At 36.4% G+C, this 11,385-nt stretch overlaps 1 long non-coding RNA gene across 2 annotated transcripts; it reads left to right on the top strand.

The window, feature by feature from the left end:
• Positions 1-8,536: 8,536 nt before the first annotated feature.
• Positions 8,537-11,385, top strand: LOC147501986 (uncharacterized). Of its 2 annotated transcripts, XR_015219913.1 has the most exons (3): positions 8,537-8,672; positions 10,745-11,026; positions 11,134-11,385. It is a non-coding gene; the product is annotated as an uncharacterized LOC147501986 (long non-coding RNA). The 2 variants fall into 2 exon arrangements; XR_015219912.1 differs by lacking the exon at positions 8,537-8,672 and having other exon boundaries at positions 8,683-11,026.

The raw sequence follows: 11,385 nt of genomic DNA on the forward strand, positions 1-11,385 counted from the left end.
GGGAATAGAGTCAATCTCAAACCTCTTCAGGAGTTCCAAGACCTGGCTTCTGATCTAAACCTTATTGATTTGGGTTTCTCTGGTCCTAAGTTTACTTGGTGCAATAATAGGAAAGGGGTTGCGAATGTAAAAAAGAGATTGGATAGTGCTCTAGCTAATACATACTTGTTTAACCTCTTCCCACAAATTAATATCCAATATATACCTAATGTAGCCTCTGGTCACCTTATTTTATTTTTTAACTTTAGTTCAAAACAAAAATCCAAAAAAAGGCCTTTCAAATTTCAGGAAATGTGGGGTGAGAGAACCTTCTTGCATGCAAGTGATTAAAGAAACTTGGAGTGTATCGATCTCAGGCTCAGCTTCTTTCATTCTCAATTTTAAGATCTCTAACCTACAAAAAGCTCTATCCTACTGGAACAAAGAAACTTTTGGTAATGTCTTCCATCAAATAAGAGTGTGAGAACAAGTTGGCCTCTCTGAATGATCCTGCTCCCACTGATGATAATACTATGTCTGTAACGCCCGTATTTAAAATACGTATTTATTAATTAATTAATTAATTAATTTATTTATTTATTTAAAATTTGTTGGACTGGATTTGGGATATGTGGGCCTGATTTCTGGGCCCGAGTCTGTGTTGGGCTTAGGTTTCAAACTCAAGTATATATTCATATTTTTCTAGAGAATAGGGTTTTGAGATAAAAATAAAATAAAAAAATGGAGGCGGAGATAAAAGCTCGCTTGCTAGAGTGTTGGAGCGCGACGATTCGGACCAGGGGAAAATTCATGGAGCTTTTAATTAGGTGAGTAGATTAGTTTTCTATTTCACGTCTAAATTTACTGTTCAAGGTTTCCGCTCATGTTTTCGGCTCATTCTTATGTCATTATTATTTGTCCTGTCGTTGTTAAACACTTGTTAAATTGTCGTTGTTAAATTTTGTTAAACTGTCGTTGTTAAAACTCGGAAATTGACATTGAACTGTCGAAGCTTGATTGGGCCCATTAACGGCGGCGCGAGCCCAAACAAACAATGGTCCTGTATATTGTTTGAAACTGTTATACTGTGTTGTTGTGTGGGTTGATTTCGGATTGGTGGTTGAACTGTCGAATGGGTGTTGGTGAAGCTTTGGAAGGGCGTTAATGGCGTCGCCTGTCCGGACCTTTTTTATTTGAACCCTTGTCTTTATGATTTTTACTTTGTGGATTTGAGGTTGGTTATTGATATTGAGTGTGGCTGTTGGGGCATTGTTCATTAATGGCGTCTTCCGATTTGGTGGAGAGAATGGGTGTTGTCGGGGGTATGGATGAAGTGGATTGATTGAACCGTGGTTGGGGAAGGGTGATTAGGTCGGTAGTGTTGGATGGTCTTTGAAGCTTTGGCGGTTAATGGTGGCCCAGATAAAATCGGCCAGTTTATGACTGGAAATGTATTATTTGAATTGTGTTATGTTTTGATTGTTGGTTGGGTGATGTTGGGAGTTAGTGGGGATTGAATCTTTGGATTGGGTAAGGCTTGAGCTTGGGAAGTCATTAATGGAGGTCGAGGATTCTAGATCTAGTTTTGAGGAAGATGGGGGATTAAATGATTTGAGGTTTTTGTGTTAATTAAAGGTGTTGGGTTTTCCAATAGGAGTCAAACCGATGTGATGAAGTTGGAGGAGGAGGAGAACCCGGTGGTGGCTGGTGCTGGAGCTAGTGAGGAAAGATGACCGGTTGGGCTTGGGCTTTGGGCCAAATTCTTTAGTTTTGTTGGTTGGGCCTGAACTAAGTTATTTTGGTTTTGGGCCAGACCACATTAGTTATTTTGGGCCAGTTCTATTAGTATTCCTTGGGCCGGTTTCTAATTTCATGTGAGTTGGTCCTTATGTCCCCAATTGGGCCAGGTTGAATAAATAAGTTGGTTTTAGACTTTTGGGCTTGGGCCAAAACTAACTAGTGTTTTCTTTGGGCCCATGTTTTAAGTTGGTTTTTGGTTTTGGGTTCATATAACTTAATATAGATAAAAAAATGAGGCCTTTAAATATTTAGATTTTTGGGCTTTGATTGTGGGCTGTGGACTGTTTAATTGTGCTACGTTTTATGTTGTAAATTGTATGGACAAATCAAATGCTAAAATAGTGCGGAAGCCTGTATAAATTGGTTTGTCATTATCTAATTAAGAGTTGACGTGAGTAGTGTGTAAATAATATAAATGTTGGCACGTAACAAGAGGGGAACTCTTATAAGACTTAGATATATACATTTTTATGAGAATTAAACTACACATAGACTCAGATTCATGGACTTTAGTTTTGGGCTTTTTGATGGTTGATCAGTTTGACCTGACTGGTGATTTGGACTCGAATAATTATGCGTGATATTTGGACTTGAGTTGTTCTTTCTTTTTAAAGTCGTTTCATTTTGATATTTGGTGGAATGGACTTATATTTTGATTATTTATATACTATTTATATTGTGCACAAATGGAAATAATGTGTGCCTTTGATGGTGACTTGAGTTCACATAAATATATTGAACGAATACATTACATGATTGATTACTATTATGAGTTGCTACTTAAATGAATGGTAGTATTTATGAAGGCTTGAGATATTCCATATGGTGTAATGCAATATATGATTGGCACGTGAAATAATAAGTTTTGAGATTTGATATAGAAATACTTGGATATCGTGCAATGAATAGTATTGGCACGTGATAATGTGGATTGTATTATAACGAGAAACGTTGAGCTTCAGTACAATTAAGTATACTGGCATGAGATAGAACAAGAATTATTATTGAGATATTTCCAAATATGGTGGCTTAGTGCAATAATTTATTTGGCACGTGATAGAGTGAAATGGTTATGAGATACTAAGGTATGACACCTAAATAAATTACGTAACGAAAATCCTAGAACCTAGCTACCACAACTCATGTGATTTGGCCCTAGTGATGGGCGTATGTGATATGATTGGCCCTTTTGGCGTTTCAGTGAATCTGAATGGCCCTTCTGGCGTAGCCGAATAGTGACTTAATTATTTCGTTCGCAAAATTAGAACGAGACGCGCGATATTTTATGTCGAATAGTGGTAGTACTTACATAATAACTTTCATGTAAGGGTTACCTGGTGTGCGGCATCCCACTCAAGGTAGCTACGCACGGAGTGGTTCATTATGTGAGGGGAGGCATGTGGATGTACATGTTTGGCATTGGGAAGCGATTGTAGTAGCCAGGGAAACTAGGTAAGACATAGATACGACGTGATTTTAGGGACACGGAAAGAAAGCCTTAAATAATATAATTATGGTAATATGTTGGTTAATGATAAATCTTTAAATATATGATTGTATATAGTTTTGCAGAATGGTGGGTCAAACTAATTATTTGTGCAGAGACGACCCACTCTGTAATTGAGCATGAAATGCGGTAAGTATAGAATATGCTTGGCTGGTTATTAGTTTAGTTAGAACCTAAGGCGCCTCGGTGGAGGAACTAAATGCCTTTTTATTATGCGTATGGTTTGTTGTGTGGTTAGTGGAAGTTAAGGCGCCTCAGTGGAGGAACTAACTGCCTTACATGTGGTATGTACATATCGATATGATTGTTTTTATTATGGGAAGCTAAGGCGCCTCAGGGGAGGAACTACCTACCTTAATTATGATACTTAAGGAAGTTGTATTATTCGTTTGAGGTTAAGGCGCCTCGGTGGAGGAACTAACTGCCTTATTTATTGTGTAAATATATGTATAAGTATATGTTATATTTTAGGGCTACTCACACCAGCATTGTTTTTAATGCTAACCCGATTTGCATGTTTGCTTATTGGGTGTGTTCATTGAATGAACATAGTTGATAAGTCTTGGCATGATAAGTGTTGAAGAAGGTTGGTTGCTGCTTGTGGTTTGTGTTAGCGTCGCATTCAGGATATGTTTTGTTTTCCCTTAAGGTGTAATAGTTTTTAGTTTAGACAAATGTTGTTTTGTATTTTTAGTTGTAATTATAATTAAAGAGGGTGAAAGGAGATTTGTAATTTAATCTTATTTGTGAGTTTTTGGTTATGAAGAGGACTTTTGTTTATTTAAAATTTTTCATTGGTTTTGAATTATCTGCGTAATTAAATAGATGATGGGTTTTTGGAAGTGGAAAGTGCATCACACCTTGAAAATCGAAGAGTCGGGAATTAATATTGTTTTTCTAAATTTTATCGAAATTCGAGGTGTGACAATGTCTATCATTAGTACTATAGCCACTCTGGAGGAACTACTCTTGAGGGAAGAGTTATATTGGAGGCAAAATTCTAGGAATACTAGAATAAGAAGTGGGGATAGAAATACTTGATTCTTTCACAACTATGCTTCCTATAGAAGAAGTAGAAATTCCATTGATAGATTGCTTTTAGAAGATGGGAATTGGACTAGTGATGCCAAGATGATTGAACAAGCTATAAATTCTTTTTATTCTGATCTCTTCACTTCTTCTGATCCACTAACCAATACAATTATAATATCTCTCTTCAATCCTTGTGTTTCATATGTACAAAATCTAAACCTCATAGCCATCCCATCTCCCACTGAAATATTCAAAGTTCTGAAGAAGATGAGTAACATCAAAGCTCCTGGTCAAGATGGTTTCCAACCCATCTTCTATAAGAAGTATTGGCATGTTGTCAAGTAGGAGATCATTGAAGTGGTACAGACCTTCTTTAGGGAGGGACATTTTAGAACTTCCTTGAACAAAACCTTCATCTCTCTCATTCTAAAGGTGTCAAATCCTACTAAGATTCAGAATTTTAGACCTATAAGTTTTTGTAATGTCATATACAAGCTCATATAAAAAATTCTGGCCAACAGGCTTAAGCTTCTTTTACTTTCTTTTATTTCTCCTCATCAAGATTAAAGCTATTGAGGGGTGGCATGCCATCTTACTCTCTCAAGATGGCAGAACAACCTTGATTAAAGATGTTGCTCAAGCTATGCCTATTTACACCATGTCATCCTTTGCCATACATGATTCTATAACTGATAGATTAGATAAAATGTGTAGAGATTTCGGAAAAGGGTATCCTAACTCAAAGGCTGTACATGGGAAAAGATGAATGGGAAAAGATTTATCAGAAAAAGGAAGATGGTGGGCTGGGACTGAAGAGTTTCAAGGAGATGAATCTAGCTCTTTTGGCAAAATTATACTGGAAAATCTTGAAAGGAGATGATTGTCTATAGACAAGGGTAATGAGAGCTAAATATGAGAGTTTCTTAAATCCTATGTCAGAGGATGAGAGGAAGCCTTCAGGAGCTTTTTTTTTTATGTTTCGTAGCATCTTAAAAGCAAATGCAATGATTTGCTAAAGGTATGATATGGCAAGTAGGAGATGGGAGGAGTATAAACTTTTGGTATGATGCTTGGGTGCCTTTTCTTGGAGAGGTCTTACCTATTAAACATTGGGTGGAACACATTAATCATGAGATTGTGTTTGTCCAAGATGTTATGAAACCAGGAGGGGAGTGGGATGAAAGCCTTCTTGACTTCTTACCTAGGCCTCTTCTTAGTGCTATTATGGATATTAAAACAATACCTTCCAATCCTGACAAGATCATCTTGTGCGCAATTCACCAAGAAAGGTGATTTCTTTGTCAAGTCCGCCTATTATACAATTATAGCTTTGAAGGGTTGTACTTCTCAAGCTTCCACAAGCTCTGTGAGAGATAAGTTGTTTCCTCAGATCTGGAAACTCCAAATTCGAGCAAGAGTCCAAAATTTTATTTGGAAAGCTTCCCTCAATATCCTTCCTACTGGTGGTGTGGTCTTGTCTTCACACCACCTGAATATTGACCCCATGTGTTGTTTTTGTAACAATGCTTTAGAGGATCTTTTCACCTTTTCTTCCTATGTCCTTAGACAAGAGGTATTTGGTTTATGTCCAGTCTATGCATTAGAACTAATGCAGTTGACTTTATGGTTTATGAGTGGCTCCACATGTGTCTGAGCATAAAGAAACCCCCTGATATTAATAATCTTTGTTCCCCTATGCTGTTATGTGCCATTATGGATGCTATTTGGCAAGCGAGGAATAACAAAAGATTTAATGGGGTGACTGCTAGTCAGCACTCTATTTTACAACATGCTTACAGAGTTTGCCAATATTGGATAGTGGCCTTTACTGAACCTGATTATGGAAATGAGGAATCTGAAATTGGAGAGGGTGCCCATCTTTCTTCAGACCAAAAATGGGTTAAACCACCACCTAGCTAGTGCAAAATTAACTTTGATGCAAGTTTTCATAGTGATTGTGCTCATGCAAACACACTACAATAGAATCACCTAAGAAAGACATGTACAATGCGTCTTTTATCCTAAAAAACCACGCACAAAAAGTGACGAATGGTGACCCGTTTATAAGCATGTCCTAAATTTTAAACCACGTACGCTTTGGTAAGCGTCTTTTGACTTGGAAAATACAATAGCCACTTTAAGAAAGAACCACTCCTGAGTTAGTGTGGTTTTTGAACGCATTAATTTCGGGCGTGGTTTTGGGTTTTTTTTTTTTTTTAAAAAAAGAAATTTGACATGGACATTCAGGCTCAGCATAGCTTTCTGGTGAGGTCCAACTAAGGCCCATAAAATATTTCTAAAGGACTCAAACTTAACCCAACTGAGTCCCTATTTAACCCACTGAATCTGCAACACAATTCAACTAATAGGGAGTAAAATTCAACAGGGATGCATATCTGCTAGGAACCTGCTAGGAAATTTAATATTTCAAACCAATAGTCACTTAACAAACAACAAACTAATTGTATATCATTGTACATCATTGGCTAATAATTATCAAGCCTTGTATATCCTTGTGTGAGTATAATATGACAGCTTCCATATAGACTCTAAGCATTTTAAAATCGACAAAAATCTTTCAACATATAAAGCTCAATACTATTAAAGATTGGGCAAAAAGAAATAAGAATTGGAGCAAACAATCAGAAAGTGCCCCAAAATCATGCAAGACAAAAAATATATATACACAGAAGTTAGACAGTACAAATAAAAGAAGTTCAAATTCTCAGTAAGCAAAAAAAAAAACACGGCAACATCAAAGAGAAAATATGCAACAACCAGAAAGCATCTACGGGAGCTTCAACTTTAGTGTGGAAATATATATATATAATCAATTTAAATATATATATATGTACATTGCTGCTGTTGGCAAGAATAGTGAAGGAGAATTTCTTGGAGGAAAAGTGGGGAGAGTCAGAGCCAACTCACCTGGTGAAGCAGAAGCCCTTGCAGCAGAATTGGCAGTAAATTTCGATCAAAAGCAGTGGAAAGAGGTTATTTTGGAAGGAGATGCCAGAGTGGTGATACAAGCTTGTGGGAACATCGAGGCAGCAACTTCATGGACCTGGAGACCACCTTTACTTTATATTTCCAGTCTTTTATGTCAGTTCAACTCTATGTTATTCAAGTTTACTCCAAGAATTTGTAATATGTCTTCTCATACTTTAGCCAAGTGGGCTGGAAGTAAAAGACTTTTAACCGAGTAGGAGCTATGTAATAGGTTTTTAAACCAGTTATTAAGTAATGAATGAATGAATGATTTAGGTGCCTGTGAGAATCTCACAGGCCCCAACCATCAAAAAAAAAAGTTCGACATTACATGAATCACACATTATCGAAGTAATACTTGAGGAGAGAGATTGTGCAGATGAAGCAAATTGTTAGTACATAATGTTAGTACTAGGTCACTGGATTTAGTAGCTTATACTCATAGGAGACTTCTGTGAAAGAGCCATATAACTTAAATCTTTTCCATCAAAAAGTGCTAGACCAAAACCACAACCGGAAATGGATGCCTTACCTGGACTGCATAGGGCACATGTGATAGATTGATAGAGTACACATTGGAGCATAGAACACATTTGATCTTAATAGTATTTCAATACATAAACAATGTTTGAATATTGCGATTTATATACGCAAAATACCTAAAAGATCCCGGGCGTATGCTCGGGGTTCAAAATCTAGTATAAACAAAAAAAAAAAAGCCCCTTAAAACTCTTAAAAGCCCACTATAGTGTTAGAAACCCAGACAAAACCACGTTCACAGGAAAAGAAAAAAGAAGGAAAAGCCCATTATAGTGTTAGAAACCCAGACAAAACCACGTTCACAGGAAAAGAAAAAGGAAGCAAAAGCCCAATTTTTCAAACTTTTCATTGGGCCCTTTGAAACACAGGGCTAGCTCTGGTAATAACTCATTACATTATTTGAAGTTATATCCAAAGTGAGCCTTGCATTGGGGAAACTATTTTTGGCTCAAGAGGCCAGGTCATTGTTGGAAATATTCTAAATACAAGAATTTCCTATTAACGGCAACCCTAGATATGGTCCATAGAGTATATAGGGAAACCATAAACATGGTCCATAGAGTATATTGGGTATATTGGTTTACTTAGAAATTACTGATTATAGTGGTTTACTAAAAAGAAGTCTTTCCTTAATTACAATATTTCTACCATGATGGATAGTGGAAATCTTATATATTAGGAAACTAAGGTCCTCTCTCCACCTATAAATATGTATTGATTTCCATCAATTAATTCAATTCATCAAAAAGCACAATTATGATTTATAGGCTAAGAAAGAGATACCTAATTCTCCCCATTAAAGATTTAAACATGACTTCGGACAAAGGTATGTTTATTTATGAGTATTGTTATGTGATTAGCATGTGATTGAAAATCCTGGTTTATGATCTTAAGAATCATATTATATGTGGTATCAGTCACTGGTGTTGTAATCATATGTTTAATCCAATAATCAAAACCGAATCATGTCGTATATATCGTATTAAGATTATTATGGTTTCCGCATAATTGTCATTATTCTTAGTCGATACTGTCGATATTCATGATATATCTCGGGTAACGCCGTGATTCTTACCTTTTTATCAAAGATGTTGATATAGATGTATCTCCTTGTCCTGGGTTTACTGTTTAACATCAAAGCTTTATAGTTCGGTACTTCGGTACTAGCCATGTTTAATTTTACTGTTCATAGCACAAGAAATTTGCTTTTGTAGCTTCGTCTTTCTCTGGCTTGTTACTGTTATTGCATGTTTAACTTGTTGTGTTTCACCGGAGCCGAGTAAAACAGTAAAGGACGGTGCCATTATCGGTAGTCTTTAGTGCCGGATCCCGGTGATTTTATACAAGAGGTTTTACTGTATTTTATTATCGATTCTTCGTTTTGCATCTGTTTATTAGTTGAATCAAAGTTGTTTAAATTATATCCTTGAATCAATTTTATGTGCTGGTCGGGTGTGTTCTGTTGAAGAAGATGATGAAGTCATCATCTATTATGACGGGTCTTAGTAACACTTCAAGCCAAAGCCCAAATGTTTTATTGTTTCTGAGCGAAGTATTTTGAACCCAACCCACATTATTAGCTTCTTGGATCTTGCCAACTGGATCGGGTCTGTTTTGATCTATTGGGCCTTAACTCTTTAAGTGCTAACCGGGTCAGAACTGATCCATAAAGATTGGTCCATATCCAGACCCAACTTAAGAGCCCAGTTTGACCTTTAAACCCATTTAACTTCTTTTGATGCCTATAATTCGTTATAACTCCGTTTTTTGCGTACAAGTAGTTGTTTCGAAGCATTTTTCAAGCTCTATGTTTTAGATTAACTAAATTAAATCGCCTAATATTCAATGATGATTTGGTGTTCACCACAGTGATCCCAACTATGTGAATGAATATTGATTTAATTTTAACATTCATATTATGACTTGGTATTCACCACAGTGAACCAAATATGTTTTGAATGTTAGACTAAGTAATGTTATTGTGTGTTTCTTCAATTATATTTAGGTTACCCACATGTACACCAAGCATGTTAGATTGGATAAACATTAAGTGGCCACACATGTTCTTTGGTTAAATGAGCATATGATATCCATAGATACCATGCTTATTTGATTATTGAATGTGTCAACCAATAAATAGAAAAACTTGGTCATATTTGTTTTGTTGTGTTTGTGTCTCAAAGTTTTATGCAGTGAGCATGTTTATTATCTGGATAGTGGAAATCTTATGTATTAGGAAACTAAAGGTCCTCTTTCCACCTATAAATATGTATTGATTTCCATCAATCAATTCAATTCATCAAAAAACACAATTATGATTTATAGGCTAAGATAGAGAAACCTAGTTCTCCCCATTAAAGATTCTCTCCTTGATGCTCTTAATTCGCAAGCTTCATTTGTTCCCATTCTTAATGGAACTAACTTCTCATAATGGAATGAGCAAGCTTAGTTCAGTTTGGGTGTTCTAGACCTTGATATGGCAATTCTCTGTGACAAACCCGCTGATCTTACAGCGGCAAGCACTGAAGCAGAGAAAAGCATTCATCAGGCATGGACTAGATCTAACAGATTGAGCATGATGTTTATGTGAATGACTGTTGCAAACAACATCAAATCTACCCTACCTGAAACTGCTAATGCGTTGGATTATCTGAAAAATATCAAAGAACGTTTTCGCACTGCTGATAAATCTCTTGCTGGAAAACTTATGGTTGACCTTACCACCATGCATTTTGATGGTACTCGAACCATGCATGAACATGTTCTTGAGATGACTAATCTGGCTACTAAGCTAAATAATTTAGGAATGATTGTGGGCGATATTTTCTCGTCCAATTTATCCTAAACTCATTGTTTGCTAAGTATGGGCATTTTCAAATTCTTTATAACACTATTAAGGACAAGTGGAATGTGAATGAATTGGCAAACATGCTAATTCAAGAAGAGGGCAAACTTAAGCAGCAGAATAGCCATGTTGCTCATTTTATGGTTCAAGGCAATAAGAAGAAGAAATCCAGAAAGCAGATTGGAAAAGGCATTAAGTGTGGGCCATCCAGTCAAAATGAACCTAATCAACCCGCACCAAAGAAAGGACGAAAGGAAGACAAGTGCCATTTCTGTAAAAGAGTGGACACTTTCAGAAAGACTGCATGAAACCCAGAGCTTGGTTCGAAAAGAAGGGTAAGCCATTGGCTTTCGTATGTTTCGAATCAAATTTAATTGAAGTTCCTTCTAACACTTGGTGGCTTGATTTTGGTTCTAACGTTCATGTTTCAAACACGATGTAGGGATTCCTTTGACCACAAGTCCAAATGAAGCCTATCTTTTCATGGGAAATAAGGTAAAAGCACCAGTTGAAGCCATCGGGACTTTTCGTTTAGTGTTAGATTCTGGCTACCACTTAGATTTAGAACAAACCCTTTATGTTCCTTCTGTTTCCCGAAATTTAATTTCCTTGTCCAAAGTTGATAGCGATGGTTTTTCATTACAAATAGGATCTGGTTGCTTCGATTTAATAAAGAATGACAAGTTTATTGGTT

Source organism: Coptis chinensis, chromosome 4 (assembly GCF_015680905.1).
Source record: "Coptis chinensis isolate HL-2020 chromosome 4, ASM1568090v1, whole genome shotgun sequence".
NCBI classification, from domain to species: Eukaryota; Viridiplantae; Streptophyta; class Magnoliopsida; order Ranunculales; family Ranunculaceae; genus Coptis; species Coptis chinensis.